The sequence below is a fragment of the Myodes glareolus genome, chromosome 16, assembly GCF_982192425.1.
Source record: "Myodes glareolus chromosome 16, mMyoGla1.1, whole genome shotgun sequence".
Lineage (NCBI taxonomy): Eukaryota > Metazoa > Chordata > Mammalia > Rodentia > Cricetidae > Myodes > Myodes glareolus.
The window spans coordinates 32,750,263-32,772,802 of NC_142041.1; the positions used below are offsets into that span (position 1 = coordinate 32,750,263).

General features: G+C 56.1%; 1 protein-coding gene across 7 annotated transcripts in view; it reads left to right on the top strand.

The window, feature by feature from the left end:
* The first annotated feature begins 4,732 nt into the window (after positions 1–4,732).
* The window catches only part of Cntfr (ciliary neurotrophic factor receptor), a 37,651-nt gene continuing 19,843 nt past the window's right edge, over positions 4,733–22,540 (top strand). For 2 of the 7 annotated variants that reach the window (XM_087897175.1, XM_087897180.1), the window contains exons 1-2: positions 4,828–4,969; positions 13,530–13,637. The gene's annotated coding sequence lies outside the window, so the exon portion shown is untranslated. Of the gene's footprint in view, positions 4,970–13,198; positions 13,276–13,529; positions 13,638–22,540 lie in introns of all 7 variants that reach the window. The other 5 variants (XM_087897177.1, XM_087897176.1, XM_087897181.1 and 2 more) reach the window with 5 other exon arrangements.

The following is a 22,540-nucleotide window of genomic DNA, read 5'->3' on the forward strand; positions in this document are numbered from 1 at the left end:
CCCCAACTCATCTTCCCAGACCCGCCTTCTCCTTCCTGTCCAGCCCTGACCCCAGGCGGGGGGAAGGGGTCTGGACTGAGTCTGTGGATGGAAAATGTGATTAATAATCAAAAAAACATCCAAGAGGAAGAGACCAGGAAAACAACTTCGGGAAGGCTCCTTGCCCAGGGGAGGGGGGCCATGTCCTGGGCCTTGGGACAGCTTCGGCCACCCTTTCTGGGAAGCAGCCACAGGAGTGGGTAATTTTAGCCAAAAGCAGAAAGAAAGAAAAAAGACATTTTAATGACTTATTTTGAAAGATGCCCCCAAAGTAAGTTATGCTCCCTCCAGGAGCTTGCTCTCGTTCTGAACCCCTCCTAGTGGTCCCCCCAGCTCAGGCATATTGGGTGGGGGAGGGCAGAGACTCTGAACTGGGGGTAGAGGAATTTAAACACGAAATGTTTTGTTCATTAGCAGAGGACATGGGAGGAAAATCCCTTTCTTCTTGGGTCTGGGCAGCCCAATTGGACACTCAAAAGCTATTGTGAAAAACAGAGCCCTGGGCTGCAGGGTAGGGTAAGGGCTATATTGAAGACCTTAACAGGAGCAGACTCTGTCCTCCATTCAGATTTCTGGCTTCCTGGGGGTTCCTAGGCCTTAATCCTTCCTCCTTCCAGGGATTTGATTCCCAATGCTTCCATCTGTCCTCAGAATTCCTTCTTAGCGAAGCAGGAGGAACTCTGATTAGACTGGAGTTAGAACTTCCTGATGGGAGCAAAGAAAGATTAAGGAGGGATGGAGGCCTTGGGCCTGTTGAATAATTTAGGATTTTGATAGGGTGTGTTGGAATTGGTAATCTGGTAGGTAAAAAAAAAAAAAAAATCTGACGTGAGTTTAGAACGACAGTAGTGGAAGCCCCTGTATCAGTGTGGATTTAAGGGTTCTAGTAGGGTGGGAAGGGAAGGTGGTTCTAGGGAATCTGGGTGATTTCACTTTGAATGCTTAGCCTCGCTACTGGGACTCCCGTCTTCCCCCACCTCCACCTTCAGAGATCAGAAGGGTCATGGCCCAGAGAGGCAGCGGTTTCCACGGTAGGATTCCAGGAGGGGGGTGTTGTTGTGAGTGCGCTCCAGGTGCTGTCCCAAGATGGTGCTGGAGCTGTTTCAGGATGGGGGCGGGGGCGGTGAGTCGCCCATGGGGGTGGCTGGGCTGGTCCCTGACTTGGGGGGGGCTCTGGGCCCCCCTCCCTGGCTCGGCCCGGGGCTGTGTCGGGATCGGGTTTCTCGGCGCCTGGAGCCTCCGCGAGGCCGAGCTGTTCCCGGGCCCCGGCCAAGCCGCCCCGGGCGCTGGCACTGTGCGAGGAAGCAGGAGGGGGGGGGTAAGGGGGGAGTGAGGGGGGGCTGCGAGGGCGTTTACGTAACTGCCTCCCAGAGCCCGCCCCGACCCGCCAACCCCAGTGTGATTGAGAGCGTGTGTGACTGAGTGTGTGCCTGTGTGACACACAGCGTACCATGGCTGTGCCTTGAACGTCTATGCTATGGGTTCAGTCCCGTTCTCCCAGGACCTCAGGCTCCTAGCCCAAACAAGGGTTCCATGACTCCTTCTGTACCACAGTGAGCTTGAAGGTTCTGTGAGACTGGGCGTGTGAGTTTGTTACCCCTTGTTTGGTTCTTTTAAAGTGGCTCGTGTGAGCATGGAGCTCTTGGCCAGGAGGCTGCCTCGCTATGGAACCTTCGGGGGCATAGCTGGTTAGAAAAGAAACGATATTCTGTAGCAGCACTTGGAAAGGTGAGACCCACAGAAGTCGCCTTCCGTCCTGGAGACAGACCAATATAGATGGGAAAGTGTCAATGTAGCCTAAAGGCCTGAGATGACACAGTCAACTCCAGCGGTGGGGGATTCTGCTTAGGGTCGCTCTGCCAGGAGGCTGAGATTGGAAGACCTGGTCAAGTGCTCCATACACCCCAGGGAGGTTAGGGTAGCTCAGTGGTAGACCACTTGCCTACCTCCCCTGGGTTCAGTCTCTACAAGGACAAGAGCAAAGACACCTGAAGTCAAGAAAAACTTCTCCAGTGTCCCAAGGCCTCTCAAGTTTACAGATTCTGGGGACACCACCCCCATTATTGTGGGGACTGTGGTCTGGGGGTATGACATCCTGCCACTCTGTCACAGGTGAGGCAGATGGTGAAAATGGAAGGACAGTAAGAATCGACTGAGATAGGGTTTGAGGGAAGGTGTCCGTGAGTGGGGTCGACCTTAAGGATAAGAGAAGGGGCTGGTGGGGAAATGGAACGGCTAACTCTTTTTCCAGGAGAGCTGGGAAGGGGGTGACCAGAGGTCTAAGCGTCTAGCTGGCTTTCACAAGGCTGAGGAAGCACAGAGGCTAGGGAGTAGACCGGGCATCCGAAACGGCAGTAGCGAAAAGCTACCAGTACTCTGTTGGCCCGGCTCAGAGGAAAGATCGTGGGTTCTGAGCTAGGCGACCACAAGATGGAAAGGGGATAGACCCTGCCTGGTTCCCTAGATCCCCAAGGCCTCAGCGCCCAGCCGCAGTCGCAGCCCAAGAACGCACGCCCCGCTCTGCCCGCCAGGTGTCGCTGCGGCCCCGGGGAAGAGAGCGCGGTTGCTGGTCCCGCTCCAGGAGCTGCCAGCCGACTGACGTCCCCCCCACTACTACCACCCCGGGTCCGACCTGCGTCCCTCCTCGTCCTCCCCCACGCTCAGTCGTATTCCTGGACTCGTGACGTCTGGTGAGAACCCTGACCAGCACCAGGTGGCTGCAGCAGTGATGACGGCAGCCTCCCTGTGCCCTGGTGTCGTTTGGGGACGTCTGTCGTCGGGTAATTCCTGACTGCCCCTCAACTTGAAAAAGGATTATCTGGAAAGCCAAGTCGGCCCACTCAGGACCCGCCGATCCCGGTGTCCGTTTGCCTGCCTGTCCTGAGTCTGATAGCAGCGCATGAGTTCATCAGCATTCGCCCCTTCTCCAGAACCTAACCTGATCCAGGCCTACCATCAGTACAGAAAGACTTTCTTGTGTGTGTGTCCCATCTCCACCGCTCCGTGTTTCGTTGCACCTCCTGCGCTCCCTCCCTCAGCCCACTACCTTGCTAGGGTCTGTAGCCTGGGGGACCTGAGGTGGGTCCAGAGAAGTCAGTTAGGAAACTTCTACTGTCGGTGGTTATGCTCTGACCTCAGCAGGGCTCGTCGTCGTCGCTGTGAGTCCCTAAGTCCTGGCCCACCCTCTCTGAGCTTAAGTCCTTCCTGAAACCAGACTGCGGCACGGTGGAGCCGTGGAAGTGAAAGCGAAAAGCCCCAGCAGTGGCGGGAAGGTTTTTCCTCTGCAACAGAGTCTCTGAGGCATTTGTTGGGAAAGGGCCCGGGCGCTGTAGGCAGCCTGCTGGGGAAGGGTGTGAAGAAACAGCGAGATCTTTCCCTCCCTTCGCCCTCAGCCGTGGAACAGTTCCCCCGAGGAGCAAGGCCCAGGGATTATGGGTCAAAGGCCATTTGAAAAATCCAAGGGGGTGGTGGACCTCTGCTTCTCTGCCTCTGGCCTCCCTTTTCTATCGCGCTTTCGTGTGGCCTCAGAAGTTGATCAGGTTGTCTAACCTTAATCTCCCATATTGTAGCCAGAACAGAGGCCTAGGTCCATGGAAGGGAACACCCTGCCCCCCCCCCCCCCCCGACGCCGTCTCCAGGGCCCAGGGTGCGGGGGGGAGATGCCAGAGCAAAGCGTAGCTAGCAGAGGGGTGTACCCTGCTCTGGAACTGTCCGCTCAGACAGTTAAGTCACAGTCTCCCTACCCCTTTCTCGGAGGCTGCTCTCCAGGCCCGGTGTCCCAGGGACGCAGGACGAGAGTAGTGGTGATGATAAGGGCCTGGGCATCTATCCTGGTCCATTTCGAGTCATGGGAGCGTAAAGCCCGCGAACCCCCGGACGAGGGACTAGGAGGGAGGTCGTTGATGGGGGCGGTAGGACAGGGAAGGAGAGGGCTGGTTTCATGGGCACTGGGGGGCTCTGCCTCATACTTCTCTTGGGGATGCTAGAAGGACCCTGGAGTTGATCTCGGGTGTGCCAGAGTGTCGGTGCGAGACACCGAAGAGCAGAACGGACGAGAGTGTGTGCAGGAGAGACCTGGCCAAAGCTGAGAGTGTGCAGAGCGATCCCGGGGGTGGGTGCGCGCCCCGCCGCCCTAGGAGAGCGGGCGGAGTGGGTGTGGGTGTGTGCGCGCGCGTTTGCGAGACCCGCGGCCCGGGCTGCGCGTGAAGCACGGGGTCCATAGGCGTCCTGAGGGCGCGCTGGAGAAAGGGCGAACGCGAGGGGGCCACGCGTGCCAGTGCGGGCGAGCGTGCCAGCGGGGGGTAGGACGCCTGCTTGCGTGGGGCGAGTGGGAGTGGGGGCTCACAGGCCTGCGCGGGCGAGCGTGCCCCCGCGAGCGTGCCGCGCGTGCCAGGCGCGGGAACGTGCCAAGACGGGGGCGCGCGGGGGCCGAGGCGGGGAGGGGGGTCGTGGCGCGCTGCCGCGGAGGCGCGGGGAGACAAGGCGAGAGGGGGAGGGGAGCAAGGGCGCGCGCGGCCGAGCGGGCGCCCGCGGTCACATGGGCGAGGGAAGGAGGGAGGGAGCGCGCGAGGGAGGGAGGAGGATGGGGGGGTTAAAGCCGCGGAGAGCCGAGGAGCCGGTGCAGAGCGGGCGGCGGCGGCGGCGGCGGCGGCGGCAGTGGAGGCGGCGGCTCCAGCCGGCGCGGCGCGGGGCTCGGCAGTGGGATCCGGCCGCGGTGCTCGCTCCGCGCTCCTACCTCGCTCCCCGCCTGCAGCGGCCGAAGGGCGCGGCGCGGAGCCCGGGTGGCTCGAGGGCGCGGTGAGTGTTCCGTGGCCGTCTGCGCGAGGCTAGACCCTCGAACGCTCAGGCGGACAGACCCGCGGACCCGCGGCCCTGGTGCGCGCGGGTAGAGAGAGTGAGGGGACACGCGTGGACCCTGCGATCGGGGGAGGTAGGAAAGTTCATGAGAAACTTTGCCCGTAAACTCGGGGGCGGGGGCGCACGAACAGCAGCCCCCCACGTCCGGGCGCGCCAGGGGTTGGGCGTGGTGGTGGTGGTGAAGCTGGGCAATCGGCTGGAGGGAGGTGGCCGGGGCGGTTGGTTCTAGTGTCCCTGTTCTTCCCACCCTTCAGCAACACGCACGGGGTCTGGGAAAATTCCAGAGCTGGGGGATCTCAGTGGCCCCCCACGCACCCAAAGCTTGCTTCTTTTTCGGAGAGAAAAAAAAAATCTGCACTTGAAAGTGCCCAGGAGTGTAAAAGGATGGCTGCGCTTCTTCCAGTGCCCGGGTATCCGTGTGAATCCGCGTGTGGTTTTTTTTGTGTGTGTTGTGTGTGTGTGTGTGTCAGTGTGATCCTGCTGTGGTTTTCTCTTGAGTCCGCCTAGATGTGTCTCCACGCAGTGGGTCCCCTTCAGTGTGTCTCTTTGTAAGTCCTCTGGTTTGTGTGATTCCTTGCCTGTGGCATACCCCCAAGTGTCTCTTCTGTGAGTCTGCCCATGTGTGCCTTCTCCGGTGCGGCTGGGTGTCCCCAGGTTGTTCAGAGTAGTGTATCTCCCGGTGCGTGGGGGGCTGGGCCGCGAGGAGGTCACCAGACGGACAGCTCTCCTCGACTCCTCTCCTCTCCTGAGCTTCTCCGGCGTCTAGCTCGCTGGCTCCCTGGGCCCCCTCCCCCTCCAGTAGCTTCAGGCGGGCAGGACTATTTCACGCCTTGTTGAAAATTCAGGATTTTCTTTCTTTCTGTCTAGTCTCTCTGTTTGAGAATTCATCCCCCTCACCCCCGCATGTGTGTGTGTGTGTGTGTGTGTATGTGCAAGCGTGTCTGGCACCTTATCTTGTCGGTAACACTGGGTGTGGGTCTGGATTCTGTGTCTTTCACACAAGTTGTTTTGCCTGTGATATATTTGTCTGTGTCACAGGATGTGTTTGTGTGCCGTATTCACCGATGTGATAAGAGTTGGGAATGCTGAGTGTGTTTGTGCTTCAGTTGTGGGTCCTGCAGTGAAACATAGGGTGTATTTTGTGCATCTAACCCAGGGTGTCTGTCATTACATGGAGATGCAGGGCTAGCTTGAATCTGGGAGGCGACCGAACGGTGAGTCTCATGTTTTGCCCCTATCTCCACTCTCACAGCCCACACAAATCCTTTCTGTCGGTTCCTGCAGCCCCAGGAAGGATTAAGATGGAGCTAAAGGTTCAGCCCCTGTCAGAACTGATACTCCAGTTGGGACTGAGTCTACCCAAAGAGTAAGAGTTTAAAGTTCACACTCAAGACTTCCTGGGGTTCTGGAATTCACACTCTGATTCACACTGGAACACTTAAACTCCTTCCAGAGGCTTGGGGATTACACTCATGGATTTGCATTCAGAATCACACCAGGATAGCAGGGTTCACGTTCAGATTTACATTTCCTTCCTGGGGTTTGCTCTCCTATTGGGTCTGCTCTCATTTGGGGTTCATACTTGCATATATATCTCTATCCTTTAGCTTGTAGGTTTATGTGGAGACTTAGAGCTGGCCCACAGAAGCTCGCTGGGGCTCAAGGACTAGTACTTTGACTCCTACTAAAACCATGGAGCTTCCTCAGGCTGACGCTTTTATTCCGAGGTTCTGTCACACTGAGACTAGAGGCCCACATTCGGACTCACATAAAGAACATGGGACCCAGCCGGGTGTGGTGATGCACGCCTTTAATCCCAGCAGAGGCAGACGTGTCTCTGTGAGTTCGAGGCCAGCCTGGTCTACAGAGCAAGTTCCAGGACAGTGAGGGCTACACAGAGAAACCCTGTTGGGGTGCGGGGGGGGGGGGGGAACGGGACAGCCCATATGTGAACTCGAGGACTCTTGGGACTCTGCGGTTCCAGTCAGGCCCACATGCTCTGTGGCATTTGCACTCTGACTCTCATCCTTGCAAATGGGGCTCACATTCAGATTCAGCAATGCTCATGTGAGGACCTTTGGTTCACACTCAGATTCACATGGGGAATCGAAGCGTTGAACTTGAGGGGGTAGCCTTGGACTCCTTCCCTCAGGCTCATCCGATCCTGACTCACACTCAGACCCACAGAAGGATCTGAGCGCTCCTACTCAGACTCTTAATAGAACTCAAGTGCCCACACTACGGATTCTCGTTTCTCTCCTGTAGATCAAGTAGACTGTAGCACAGGGACTCCGGAACACTTGGATCTACAGAGACACCATGGGGTTAACATTCATCCTTAAAAAGGGAAGCTTGGACTCACACCCAGACCGACCGCCTCGAAGGCCAAGAGCTCACACTGTTTGACACGGAACTGTCTGGGGCTCCCAGGACTCAGTTAAACTCTCTGTGTTCACTTTCTGACCCCCTGGGGCCTACAGTCCAGCACACCTCAGGACCTTAGTTCTTGGGTCTCCGGCACTGCCAGAAACCAGCCAAACAAATAAACAAAAGAAACCCACACTTGGGCTGCAGAGTTCTCACTCGAACTGACGTTAGAGCCTGGTGCTTACACAAAACTCATACTTCTGTCCTGTGACTCGTACTCAGACCCTCACTAAGATTGTGATGTTCACGGTTCCGGTTTGGAACATAGACTTAGTCACGTGTGTGCTCGTGTCTTTCTTCGGGTTGCGGTGCTGCGTCAGGGCCATCGAGGCAGCGGAAACAGAGCCATCCTGAAGACTGGATGGAGATGGGGTATACTTTTGGGTATGGTGGTGGGGAACGCTGCGTGGTCAAGGCTCCCTAGCAGCCTTCCACAGCCAACTAAGCCCTCGGCAGGATGTCTGAGTGGTTTGTTGGTACGAGGGTCAGTGAACCGTCAGATTCCTCCATGTGCCATGTACATACTCCTCAAATAGTTGTGGGCACCACTTCCCTGGAAGAAAGGAGCGGGGTGAGGTGGGGGCAAATGAGGCTCATGTCCTCCCCAGACAGCCCTCCCGCAACCCACTCATCCTGGGGGGATGGGGTGCGCCAGGAAAGTTCCCAGGTGCTGCGTTTGTGATGCTAAGAGAGGAGAGCCGCCTGTCCTCTTCCTACCTCTGCTCGCTGGGAGAAGGGTAGGGGCCATGTTGTATGCCTCATGGCTCCAGTGTTTACCCAGGAACTCTCCCCCACCCCCGCCACCCCGTGCACGCTCCCTGAAAGAACAGTAGCCCTAGGGAGTCTGGGTTGCAGCCAGCCCTGGGACTTTACCTGCCTTGGAGAAATGATCCTAGAGTTCACAAGCCCACTGTGAAGGCGAGTGGGTGGGGCCACCTGAGGCATACTGCCCTCACCCCTGGGAGCTTAGACAGTAGAGACGTGGTCCCTGGAGGGGACACATCAGGCTGAGGTGGTCAGGTTTTAACTGCTCCACAGCCTTGAAGGATGTGCCCCTTTGGACACATGCTCTCCAGCTCCCCTATGGGGGGAGGGGGCTCGGAGGCGAGGCGTCCTGCACTCTGCCCCCCCATGGCGAGTTGAAGTGTAAATGAATCGGAAACATATGGAGTGGATTTTCTTTGAAATGTAGATTGGTTGTGGGGGGGACCATGTGTGCCTGGTTGGAGGGGGGGGGGTCCCAGAAAGCAAGAAGGCTGAAGTGAACTGACCCCTCCTCCAGAACCATTACCGGGTGGGGGGACTCCTGTGGCCCTGGGTGACCACACCCACGTAGGCTCTGGTTTCCTATGGGAAGGGACTATGGGTGGAGAGAAAGGGGTCATTGTCCCCCCTTTATCTTTGCAACAGGCAAGGGGAGCCCCTTAAGTATGGGTTGGGGGTCCCAAGAGGCAGGAGTTCTGACTGCCAAAGGGTGAAAGGAGGGGTTGGGGCTGGGGCTACCGCAGAAGCAACTGAAGTTAGATCGTAGTGTGGTGACTTACCAGGGCCTGTGTGTGGCGGGGAGAATGAGCTGGAGAGCCCATGAACCTGTGGGACAGATCTCCCCAGAGCAGTGTCCAACCAAACCCCTATGTATTCCTGCCTCGCGCAGCTCAGCGAGGTGGTTGTGTTGCCTGTGAACTTGGTGGGCTCTGGGTCTGGCTGCTTCTGCACTGTACCTGCTGTGAACCAGATGGGTATATAGTAGGAGAACAGTATCTTTTCTCTTACGTCTAATTAGGTGCTTCTTGTGAGCAGCACCGTATTTGCAGGAAGTAGGTTCTCAATAAATGTTGAGGCCTGATTATGGGGAGAAGAGTTTGGGGTTCGAGGCCCAGTAGCTCCTCTTTACAGCCCTCTTTGGCCCAAAGGGTCTATGAGTGACTTGCAAGTTAGAAATAGGAAAAGCTTCCCTTCGCTCAAAGAATGAGGGCGGAAATTAGACGCGTCTTTCGTTAGGTTTGGTTGAGAGCAACAGGACAGTAACCTGGTCCTGAGGCACTGATTGGAGGCCATTCTGCCCCCTCTCCACCTAGGTTATTTTTCTGATGATAGGATAGTGTCGAATGTATCCCCTCACTCCCTGTAGGTTCAGAGAGTGGAGCCCAGATCCGAGTCACCAAAACTTGGCTCTGAAGCCTGGTAGCTGCTTCAGACGGGGTGGACTGTCCATATTGATTATTAATGTCTGAGAACACAGCATTTGGACCTTAGCAGTACTCAGTCCTCTTGGATCCTAGGAGTTAACGGTGTGTGTGTGTGTGTGTGTGTGTGTGTGTGTGTGTGTGTGAGCATGGCTGCACCTTAGTTGGAGAGAGAAAAGGAGAGACTCACACACCCACATTACAGTGAGAGTCTCCTAGGGAAAGCTAGGGGTGGATGTGAGCGTGGGGAAACCGAGCGTGCTCGGGTGGGAAATGCAGGAGAGACGGAGCCTTTGATTTGTACGGAGCAAAAGTTTATAAAATCAGTTGTGTGAATTAGTCAGACTGTGGCGGCGTTCAGGGCACTTGGCGGTCATAAACACCACAGGACTCCCTCCTCAGCAGGCTGAGAGCACCCAGAACTAAACATTAAGTTGTCAGGAGGCACCTTTTCAAGTTCTGAGCAAGTGTGTGGTAAGTAAACAGACTTCCCTAAGTACCCTCTTCTGAGGCGCTGCGCATCCCTGGCCCTCTCCGCGCAGAGTTCCAGTAAGGGTTTTAAGACCCCCTTTTGTAGACTTCTACCTCACTTCTGACCTCAGGCCTTTGTGCGGCCCTCTCCTCAGGAGGAGGAACCACACTGCATGGTGGTCCCAAAAAAAAGGCAAGAGGAGTCCAGTATCAGAAGGCAGATGCCACGTGACCTTGGCCCGTGAGCTGACCTTTCCAGGCCCCTCCGTGAAATTGCAGGATGGGGGGGCTGGGCCCTGGCCCAGGCCTGGAGAGAAGGCGGTTTTGGCACCCATCCAGGCCCCTGACGTCAATGTCTCTCCAAATAATGGAATCAATATTGGGGTGGGGGGGGCAAGCGTGAACCAGGCCCCAGCGATTAGAAACAGATCAGCACAGACCCGCAGCTGATTCTGATAGACGTGCTTTGGAGCTTTAGGGTGGAAGGCCTGTAAGGAGGTAGACTGGGGTGGGGGGTATAGGGAGGCACTGAGGAGCCAGAGCCACCCAGCATCCAAAGCTGGAGGGTATACAAGTGGGCCAAGCGCTGCTGGAGTGTGGTGGGGAGGTCCCTTGTCCTGGTGCCTTTTTCCTTTGAGCTTTCCGAGTTTCCAAGACCCAGTGTGGGTGGTGCCGCCTGTCTTTAAACCTGTGCCTACAGTCGGTGTGAGAATTCACCTGCCTGCATCTCAGGCCCAGGCCCCTTGGCCATATTAGCGTCAGGGTTATAACACAGGTGGTGGGGGAGGTACGCGTGAGACTAAGTGGGATATGACGTCTGCCTTGGCACCTGAGGGCATTCAGCCAAGTTAGAGAGATGGGTGGCCCCCTGCAGAGCGCGAATCTGGCCTGTCAGCTCACATTCTCTCAGTCTTCTCCTCGAAAGCTGCAGGTGAGGCTGGAGAGGGTCAGGGGGTCCACAGCAGGGAGGGAGGGGGCTGGCCTGGCGGCAGCTGACAAAAAACAAGAAGGGCTGGGGGAGCAGCTGTAATTACAGGGCATTTATTATTAATCAGATGAAATTGCTGGAAGCAGCTGGTGTAATGTGCGTTGCGATACTGCATGCTTCTCCCAACACGCACACACGCACATACATGCCACACACAGGCAGCTTGAGCCTAGCTTGCTTTTTTTTTTTCTAGTGAAGGTCAGATGGCTCTCTCTATATTTGTCTGTGTCTGGATATCAGTGTGTATCAGCCTTTGTTTTCGTTAGCCTGTGCCCTCTCTGTGCTGTTGTCTCTTTGTGAAGCTACCTGTCGTTCTTTGGCTTGATGTCTGCCTGTCTTCCTTCCGTCTCCCTCTCTTTGGGCCTTGGTGTGTTGGTGTCTGTCACCACGAGCCAGCCTGTCTCTCTAACACACTGTTTTAGTTACTGGTCTTTTCTGGTTAGTGATGTTTCTGGTTTCTGGGCAGGATTCCATGACAGAGTCCCTTTCCTTCCTCATGAGCGTGCATTTAGGCCCCTAATCATACCTTTGGCAGATTTATTCTGGGACCTGTTGAGGAAGCAGTCAGACCCTGGATATCTCCTGGGAACTAGTAGAAGGCGAGTGGTCTATTGAGTGGCTAGATTTCATGGAAGCGTTTCGATAACCCTGAAGTCCAGGGCCCTTGCCAGTGGCCAGCTGTGTGATTTGGGGACAAGCAGCTTTTGCTGTCTCAGGGTTCTCACTATAGAATAGAAATAAGGTTGTCGCAGAATGCTGTTTTGATGATTCAGCACAAAAATATAAGTTAAGGGGCTTGTGAGATGACCCGGTCGTAAAGAGCTCCTTCCTGCTCTTGCAGAGGATCCGGGTTCAGGTCCCATCACCCACATGGCTTTCAACTTCCGTTAAGGGAATTTGATGCCTCTGCTGATGTCTGTAGCCTCCTGTATGTATGTGATGCACATACATACACACACCTAGTATACACACACATGGCATAAGTTGAGGGCTGGAGACAGGACTCAGTGGTTATTCAAAGCAGTGGTGCTCTCACAAAAGACCCAGGACCCACGTGGCGGCTCCTGTGGCCCAGGAACTCCAGTCCCGAGGGATCTTCTGAGCTGTAAGAGTACACACTCTCACAAGGTGTGCACAGATGCAGGCAGGACACTCACACATGAAACAATAAAGCAGACAGCTCTATAAAAGGTAAAGGGAGAATGCAGGCCAGTGGTGGCGCATGCCGTTAATCCCAGCAGAGGTGGTTGGATCTCTGTGAGTTCAAGGCCAGCCTGGTCTACAGCGCGAGTTCCAGGACAGCTAAGGCTACATAGAGAAACCCTGTCTTGAGAAACCAAAATACAAAAAATTATAAAAAGGAAGAATATCTGTAAGTTAGGCTGGCTGTAGTGGCACACACTCTTATCCCCAGAACTTGGGAGGCAGAGGCAGGAAGCTCTCTTAAGCGTTTAGACCAGCCTGGTTGGTATAGTAAGAGCCTGTCTGAAAAACAGGAAGTCAGAAGTCAGTGAAGGACTTAATATAAAGTCTTCTGTGCCAGGACCCTGAGCAGTTCCTAGCTGACAGGCTGCGGATATAGCTCGGTGAGCGTGCATCCTAGCACGGTTCCCTGGCACTGCAGGCATGAAGAACTAATCCTAGCTGTGTGTGGCTCTGGAAAGGCACTGTGTAAGTGGGCGGGAGCTCCAGAGGCAAAGTGGTAGAAGTGAGGCTTCAGAAGGGGGTACTGGCTCCATTCTGGGCTCCAGAAGCGATCAGTGCAGACAGTCTCGTACGAGTTATTTAACATCTTTAACACCAGGTTACTTTTTAGCTGTCAAGTGGCAAGACTATTAGCACCTAGCTCATGGAGAGATCACCAAGAGGGGATGGTGCAGATGAGCTAATCTTTGCTGGCACTTGGTAGATGCTCAGCAGATTGTAGTGGGGATGGGGAGGGTATCAGAATACTGCTCATGGTGCTTTCTGTCTGTCTGTCTGTCTGTCTCTCTCTCTCTCTCGTGTGTGTGTGTACGTGTGTGTGTTAGCGTGTGTACGTGTGTGTATCTCCATAGGCACATGTGGCATGGAAGTCCTTCCGTCTGAGCCCTGCTTGTGTGGGAATTTGTGGTATGTATCTATGAGTGGTGTCAGGCCTGTCTTGTGCCCTTTGTTTGTCCCTGTGGTTTAGAACTGAAGTCAGCGAGGAAACGGTAGAAGAATGCTATGCTGTTTTCTTCTCTTCCAGGCATATCTGCTTCTTGCAGATATATGATAATAACAGCTAGCCTGCGGGGACGGGCAGTGCTGGGGAACCCACGCTAGGTACGCACTCTCACGGAGCTGTAGCCCCAGCTCATCCACTGGCTCTTGTTTCAGCAGACATCCTGAGTCCTTCAGTTACATTTTTTGTGCTGAATCACTAAAACAGTGTTCCAAGGAAACAAACTCTGCTTCCCTTTCCCAGATAAGAACCCTGAGATGGCCGGTCTCCCCTTCAGTGGGCCTGTGAGGGTGGAAGGAGCTCCCTGAGACCTGTGGCTTCCCTGTGACCTGACCTGTGTCCTTTGCCCTTCTAGAGACCCGCCACACCATCTTGTCCTCTTGGTGTTGGAAGTCCCGGGAAGAGTTTGGTCTGGAGAGGAGGATAATATTGATGTGCTTGCGGCACAGCTGGTGGTAAAGAGGTAGGTGTGCCGAGAGCCCAGGCAGAGCGCCCAGGCAGAGCGGCTCAGCCTTGGGCTGGAGGCCCTTCACGCCCCCATGTTAGACCCCCCCCCCCAGAAGGAAAGGGCACCACCAGGTCAGAATACACTTCTGCACCAGGGGAGCAGAATGCCAGAGTTAGGACCGCTTGTTGCTGTCTCCGTGTCTTCCACAGCCTTCTCCCCCCTCAAACATCTCCCTGGCCCTCAGGGAGCAGCTGAGCCAGGAGGAGGTGGACCAGCAGGTGGGAAGGCCCCAAATCTTCTGAACCTGACTCCCCTTGCCTCTCATTCAAGCCAGGCAAGGCCCCTGGATTGGCAGCCCCGGGGTGGGGGCATCTGAGGAATTGAGGCACTGGAGCGGAACGGAAGGGCCTATTGTCCAAAACCCGCCAAAGGCCGACAAAGGCCAGAAGCCCACAAAGGCCGGCTTGGCTTTTCATCTCAGTTCCCAAACAGACTGGCCATTTTCCCGGCTTGGGGTGCTGGGGGGGGGGTGTCGGGGGGGGTTGCTTGCGGTGTGGGGGGAGAGCGGACACCGACCCTTCAAAACCAGGAGTTTATGTTAAGGATGCTCTTAAGTGGGTAGCCCAGTGTGGCGGGACATTTGATCACACTTCAGTTCAGCATGGCACTCGGCCTTACAGGGAACTTAGGTGGTTCAGGGGCCCAGAAGAGGAAGGAAGATGGCTGTACTGTTAGGATCCAAGGAAGTGGGTGAGGTCTGTGTTAGCAGCTCGAATCAGGAGGGGCTAGAAAATGGACTTGCAGAATAATAGGTGATGTTTTGGGTGTACCCGGGAATCTGATGTCCTGTTAGGACAACAGGCTGCTAGGCCATCAGAGGACATAATTCACAGCCCTCCCAATTGGGAGCACTGTAGGAAGCTAGGGGAGAGCCTTGAGGAGGAGATGGTGGTGCTCAGGAGAAAGAATGAGCTCCCTGCAGCAAGAGGGACTGAGGCCAGACAGCAGGAAGGACTTCCTGCCAGTGAACAGTAGCTCAGATGCCCTGACCCTGTCCCTGGGGATCTCAGGATCGCAGAGAGCAGGGGAGCTGGAGACACCCCAGGGGCTCAGGCTGCAGCAGCTTCTGTGGGGCTGAGGAGGCTGAGGAGGGAGGGCTTGGCAGTTCCGTCCACCCTCCCCCAGCAGCACCTCCAGCACCGCTTTAAAAACAGTTTTCTAATTTAACAAAGTGGATGAAAAACTGTTTTTGGAAATAAAAGATATGTGCTGTCTCCCAGGCTAGCACTCAGCCCTTGCAGAGAGCCTCTCCCTGGGTCTCCTCCGCTGCTGGTGCCTGCTTTCCTCTCTGTCTTCTTGTGTTTGTTTCTGCTCGACAGCCCCCACCTTTGCTTTGGCCTCCCATCACCTCTCTCCATCTCGGCCTCCACAGGAGTCTTACCCTCAGTCTCCCCTCTCAGTTCTTTGCATCTGCTTCTCTCTCTCTCTCTCTTTCTCCCCCCCTCCCTGTCTCTCTCTTCCGGGCGTCTCTCTCCCTATTTGTCTCTGTCTCCCTGCCCGTCTCAATCTCTGTCTCACTCCACCCCCCTTCTTCTCCCCCAACCCGGGCTCTAAATGGGTCTATTTAAAACGCCCGACGCTGCCAAGTCAGAAAAACGTCTCCTGATAAAGCGCATTAGGCGGAGGGAGGGAGGAGGGGGGAAGGAGGGAGCGGCAGGCGGACAGATTGATCCAAGCCCGTAACCCCATTAATCAGGCAGCGTGGATCCCCCTCCCTCCCCCGACTTCAGCCCCTTCTAAGCTAAAAGCCCCTTAAATATTTATCACCCCTCCCCCACGGGGGCGAGGGGAGGGGCATGCGGCCCTCGGTGAGCATCCTCGGCTGCCTTGTCCGTCCCGTGCCAGTGTGTGCAGATGTGTTCATGTGCTCCCGTGTACATGCGTGGGTGTGCGAACCTGACCGGCCCAAGGCCTAGTTGCTGTCTTGGCCCGCTACTATGTGAGTAGCTGAGTCCTTTGGGTAGCTTTCTGGTACCCCAGGAGGTTGGCCCTGTTTGGCCCTCCTGAATGAGGCTTGGGCAAGTAGAGCAAGAAGTGTGTATGTGTGTGTGTGTGTGTGGGGGGGGGGTCATTGGAGTGGAAGTCCGGTGGCCTTTGCACTGTCGTTCCAGAGAGCAAAGCAGTCAATAGGGCTCAATTTCTCCACTCCATCAGATTCCCAGTGCAGGTAGTTAACTTGGGAGAAAAGTCCCAGGCCCATTTTCCTGAAGTACAGAGACAATGTGGAAAGCAGGCTGAAGGTTGAAGTCTGCCCTTCTTCGAGGGCAGAATTATGGCTGGGAGTTGGGGGTGTCTGCCATTTCCTAAAAAATGCGGAAAGATGACCCGGGCTTCGACAGGTCCCCATCACTCCCAAGAGACTAGGAAGGTGGCCCTGAGCTGGAATGAGTCGCGCGCCTCCCGGCTAGCTGATACCCGGGCAGCAGGGGTCAGCCCCGAGCCCCCACATCCACGCCGCGATTGCGGGGAGCGGGACCCGCCACCCCCGGCTGTGTCGAGGGTCCCCTCCCCACCCCTCCCCCAGCATCAAGTGCCACATCTCCTCCTGACTCAGACAATTAGATTCAAAGGATGACCTCACTGCATGCCGTCCCTCACTTGCTGCCTCGGCTCGCTCGCTCGGCTCCCGGCGCGCTGCCTCCCCCTCCCGGCCCGCTCGCCGCCCCGCTCGCCCTCTCGCCCTCTCGCTCGCCCGCTGGCTCCAGCGCGGCCGTGGCGCTTCTGCCCGGCCCCTCGGGGGTGGGGAAGCCCCGGGGACCGATGCCCGCGGGTTGTCGGGCGGACCCACGGAGCGCCGAGCATCGGCCGGGCGCCTGCGCGGGGACCCAGGTCAGTGCGCGCGGCCGCGGGGCCGAGAACTTGTCACCCCGCCGCCCTGCCGCGGCGAAGACGCCCCCGCCCGCGCCAGCCCGCCAGCCCGCCGCGGCGCTTCCCGCTCCTTCCTCGGCCCCCGCCCCCCGCGGCTGTTCGGCGCTCCCCCTGCCAAGCTGTCTCTCTTCTCTGCGCTTTCTCCCCAGCCCCCCTGCCTCAGCAGCCGGTGGGAGGGACTGGGACTTCCTGAGGTCTCAGGGATGGGGCCGGGGCCCATTGGCTGCAGGCGGACCAGGCCTCTGAGAGGGGAGGGGGCTCTGGCTGCATCCATCGGCCTGGGGGAGGGGGCTACCGAGAGGGAGGCCTAGGCTGTGGGGGTGACATCTAGACAGGGGATGAGTTCCTGATATCTCTCTTCTCTCACATCCTGTGGGCCTCTTGCCTAGTTTCATTTGATCCCCGAAGCCTGGCTTCATTCGTCCACACCTCCCAGCTCACTGTTAGTCCCCAGTGCCTGGCCTCATTTGTCCACACCTCCTAGCTCGGTGAAGTCCCTAGTACCTGTCTTCATTTGGCCTCAGTGCCTACCTTCTTGGGCCCCCTGTCCCATGGTTCCCTTATACCCCACTGCCTGATTTCTTTTGTGCCTCATTCCTTCTTGCTTTCCTCAACTCGTGATCACCTGGCCTTTGTGGGATTGCCCTGCCTCGCTGGTTTCCTTCGGTATTGTATTGTCCTGGTGTCTGCTCTCATGCCTAGCTAGGGAACATTGCAGGCTTGCCACGGGATGCAAGCCTCAGGGCCACTGCCACAGCTAGAGTGGCAAGTGCTAGGAGTGTCAGCAGCATCCCCGCTTGTTCCAGACTGGGGACTGGCCAGCTCAGCCTGGGTTCCATTCTGCCTGGACTGTGACTTAAGACCTGGTGTCAGCTCCGGTGATAGGAGTTGAGGGTGGAACTTCGTGCCCAAGAACACTTTAGGACTCTTGTTCTCAGTAGTTGGTTGGGCGAGCACCCAGGTTGCTGCTGAGCACCTGTCTCCACCTCGCTTTGGGCTTCCTGACAGTCAGAAGAGGGCTTGGGTGTGATTGTTTAGGTAAAGACATTTTCATTTCCTTTCCCCTCTCCTCCTCTCATGGAGGCCAGCTCTCTGGATGCATTAGCAACAGGTAGGGAGCATCGTGTGCGGCCGGGGGAGGGGGTGGATCCTTAGAGGGAGACCTGTTGCTCCTTAGCCTGGAGAAGTCCTGGAGGCAGGAGGGCCTGAGGCACAGGCAGCCTTCCTGGATCTCCCTCCATCCCATAATGCTGTGGAGAGCGGGGCTGGAGGAAGAGGAGCTGGCTGGGAAATAACTCTCAGCCTTCATCTTTTTAAAGAAGGGAACCCTCTCCTCCCTTTTCACCGTCCTGACTTCAGCTGCTTTGCTTTCTCTCCTTCGCCCAAGCACCTCCAGGGTCCAGTGTGTGTGTCTGCCCGTGAGCGTCTGTGTGTTTCCCATTGTGAGTACAGCAGGCTGGGGGTGACCGGGGAGCTCTGGGTTTCTGGAGGTAAGGGTGGTGTCTGTATGGAAGGTTGGCAGCTCTGAGTGTGATGGCATCCATGTGTGAAAGGGGGGGTTGTTCTGTGTGAGGGAGTCTCTGTGTACAACTGTGACTTTAGTGTGTGCATGTGTGTGTGTATGTGAGAGAGAGGCGAGAGAGAGAGAGAGGGGGGAGCAGTATATGAGGCTGTGGCAGTGGGTGTCCACAGGGAGGCCATGATATGCGGTTGTGACAGTAGACTGAATGTCTGTGTGTGTGTGCGTGTGTGTGCGTGTGTGTGTGGCTCCTGGGAATGTCTGCAGGGTGCTGGCTGTGTGTATGTGGAGATGGGGCCTTGGGGAGCTCTGGGGGTGACTTTAGGGGCCCTCTAGCATGTGTTTTGTCTTGGGATGAGGTGAACACTGGGTCCTGTGTCACCCTGCACTGCTGGTGTGTGTGAACATGTGGGTGTGTGTATTCATGCCTGTGTTTACCATCAGGAACAGATTGTGAGGAGTAGGGAGGGGGAGGGAGGGTAGCTTGCTCTTACCCAGCAGACCAGAAGGTTCCTCAGAAGGAGCATGCATGGTACACGTGCATGCAAAGGGGGCAGAGAAAACAGAACATTGTTCCGTAAGGAAAAAGAAACTTCTCCCCCCCACCAACTCTGGCTCTGCCAAAAACACCATCTTCAGTTCTTCCTGTTAAAAATTCCTGCTTCACATGCCCTGCTGGGGTGTGTGTGTGTGTGTGTGTGTGTGTGTGTGTGCATGCGTGCATGTGTTCGTATGTGCGTGTGTCTGTGTGTGTGTGTGTGTGCGATGTGCATGCTTACATGCATGGACTTCTTTTCTGAGGGGGAGTGGGTTTTGTTGGTGGTGGTTTTGTTTTTTGTTTTGATGTAGGGTCTCTCTACCTAGTCCTAGCTGTCCTGGAACTTACTATGCAGACCAGGCTGACCTCTAACTCAGTGGAGATCCGCCTGCCTCTGCTTCCCCACTGCTGGGATTAAAGGTGTGTGCCACCATGCTCGTGTGTGTGTGTGTGTGTGTGTGTGTGTGTATTTGTACTATAACAGTGACCTAGCAGGGGTGAGGGTGGGGGATGGTAGAGATGCTGAAGCAAACAGGTCTATGAACTCAGCCCCAAGTCTGAAGCACTGTTTTGTTCATCCCGCCTCCATGGAGGGCACTGCCTGCCGTCTCCTTCCTGCTGCCACACTTGCTGTATGTAGACCCTTTCCCACCTCCCCACCTCCCATGGCTACAGAGTCTCCCTCGCCCCTACTGCTTTGCCCATCCCCCAGGGATCATGGAGTTCTGGTGGTCTAACCTCCTACTGTGACACTGTCTCTCACCCCACCCCTCACAGTCCTTTCCTAGGTGGAGGGGTCCCCCTGATTCTTCTGGGAACCATAGGCTGGACTGGGCTTGCGGAATAGGGAGTTTGTCACCTGCGCCTCAGGTTCAATGAAGCCGTCCAGAACATGTGCCCAAAGAGAGGACATGAATTCACCTGCCTTGTGCTGCTCTCCATGTGAGAGGCAGGGGCTGGAGCCGTTGACTTTTAAGGAAAAAGCTCAGCTCCTCTGCACCTAGAGGGCTGTTTGAGCGCAGCTCCCAGGGCTCCAAGTGGACCTCTGCATCTGGGCACAGGCTGGCGGTTGGATTCCCATCTTCCCGAGACACATCTCCAGCTGCTCAGCTAGGCTCATCATGTCAGGGCCCCAGGCTCCCCCAACACGTCTGCACACACGTGCAGCTAGCAGGGCACGCACATGCTGAACTCAGGGTCCCCACGGTACAAAAGGCTGTGGGGGGAGCACTTAGAGTCCAGGCTGCTGCCAAAATCCATCGGAATCTGTGTGTCGTCCCCCCACCCACAGGCCCTCATCTCCGGCTGTGGAGGTCACAACAGCAGGTGCGGATACCCACCCCCCCAACTCGCTCACGTTGGGCCGCCTCCTTTGCTACCTCAGCCAGCGGCTGGGGCTGGGGGATTGCTCCCCCTGCCTCCTTCCTGCCCTACCCGCCCCCCCCCCGCACTGGTGTTCAGCTTATCCTGCCCCTTCTAAGGAGGAGGGGGGGCACATGTAATGGTGCAGCATCTCCCCCCAGTACTGACACTTGCTCCATAGTAGGAGGGGGTGTGGCAGCCCAGAAGGAGAACAAGGCTTGAATTCCAACCTCAGTCACAGCTTCTGGGTCCTGTGTCCTTTGAGGTGGAAGCCCTAAGAGATGAGAGGAAGGAAGAGGTCTAGATTCAAAAGGAGGGGGAAAGACAGAGACAAGAGAGTCAGAAAGACAGGAGGGAGACAGGCTAGTACTGTTGAGTGGGAGCCTGTAGCCCAGGAGCTGACCCCTGACCTGTGCTCTCTCTTTCCCTGTGAGGGGACCTGTGGACCAACTGCCAGGAGCCAGGCCTCCTTCCTTGACCTAGTCCCGTCCCCGCGCCCCCCCTCCCAGCCTGTGAGCCATTCAGGCCTCCACACCAGTCCCACCGCCTACACTGTCCTGGTTGTCTAGGCCTGGTGGGATCTGGGGCCTCCCAGCCCCAACTCCTCCTCCCCCTCCCAGAGCTTCCTGCCCTGTCTCTCCCAAGCTCCCCTTTGTCCAGGCCAGGGCTCGTTTTCCATGCTCACTGTATCCCTGTCCCTGTGTCTACTCTCTTCCTTGCCCCACCCTAATTTCTCCACAGGTCGGAGGCTTACTGATGCCCAGGCGTTCGAGTCAGTGTCCCGTGTGTTTGACTCATGCGTATACATAGGACTTTTAGGGCTGTTGCGAGAAGATGAGGCAGAAATGGAGAGCCAGGGTATCCCTCCTGCTCATGCTGTGGGAGTTTGGAGTCTGGAGTTGTCGAAGGGGACAGGAGGCTGTGAAAGAGTCCTTCAGCCCTGTACTGGGCACTGAAAGGAGTCCTGGCCAGTGACCACTGAATCTCAATTACCCAACTTGGAGATGGATTGGTAACCTTGCTTTGAGGTCACTGCAGGAGACCGCCCTTCTTCACTGTCAAGGCCAGAACGAACATTCCTGACCCTCCTGCCAGCCTCCACCCGAAGCTTAGGACACGCTACTGCAGATCAGCACTCACACTGAGGCTGAGACCCAGTCAGCGGTCCTCCTAACCCCCCACCCCAACCTGGTTTTGGCAGGGATTCCCCAAAGTTCTGGCTGTGGCTCTACAGGCATAATAGGGGCTTTCCAAAGAATCTCCCCTAGGTTGTACCTTTAGTTAGGTAACAAGTGAGGTGGGGGCATAAGACAACTGGGACATTGCTGGAGCTGGTAAGAGTGGTCTTAGGGTCCTGGATCCTAAGCCTGACTCCAAAACTGGGTAATTGAGATCCCCAGGGTGGAGCTTGTCACTGTGTCTGGCAGTATTACTAATGGTGACTGTCAGCCTCCATGAGCGCTAACATTTCTGTGAACTGGTATCATTCCGTATGTCACTGAGTCTGTCAACATCTCTGTGTCACCATGTGCTACTCTGTGTGACTGTATCCATCTTAGCAGGTGTCAGTGCATTGTTGGTATCCTTGTGATTGTCACTTACTGCAACATTGTTACTGTGATGACTGTCAGCATCCTTGTGTGTCATTGTGAACAGTGCAATTGTATCCTTTTCACTGATTTATTTTCACTGTGTGATAGTATCTTGTGTCCCAGTGGGGCAGTGACACTAAATTGGGCCCTGGGATTTGTCTTATATGTCACTTGTATGTATAAATAATGATGACACTGGGATTCCATGTGAGAAGAAGTGCTGGGAACCTGTTCATTCTGTTAGAACACTCTGCCCATCTTTATCTGGGGTTGACCTCTTCAAGTGATCCATGAGGGAGCCTAGGTCAGTGTCCTACCTTCCCTGGGGTTGTATGACATTTATCATCTACATCGATCCCAGACTCAGGGAGTATGGCCTTGGAAAATTCCTGGGAAAGAGCAGGTGGTGTTACGCTCTGGATGCCTCTGGCTTCAGTCTCCCCATTTGGAGAGTGGGCCTTCCTGAGACTTTGAGGAGAGGTGGGAGCGGAACTTTCCTGAGTCGTTTTGTTGTTTTGTATCAGCAGAAGCATAGGGATGAGGGTTTATTTCACCTCTGTTTCCTAGAGGCGAGGCTTCTAAATCCCCAGTGGGAATTCTTCCAACCCAAGAAAGAACCTGTCCTGGCTGCTGCATTGACCACCTGCCCCCTTCCAGCTTTAGGAGTGGCGCAGGCTCCTCCAGATGATCTAGAGTGGGCATAGAGAGCCTTTGCTCTGGAGTATCTGCAGTTCCCAGTGTGCCCTGTCTTCCTCCTTCTATCTCTTCTTCCCCGCCAGCCTCTGTTCCTTGTCTCTTGAAGTATCTGCTCAGCACTCTGTCTCACCATACCTATTCCCCTACCCAAGGCTTTCCCATTTCTCTGTGCCCAGACCCTGCAGTGTCTGTCTTGGTACCCCACCCCCACTCTGCAGCACTAGCTTGCTCACTAGCTCTCAGCAGCACCCGTCTCCTGTGGCTGCAGCCCCGTTGGCCCAGG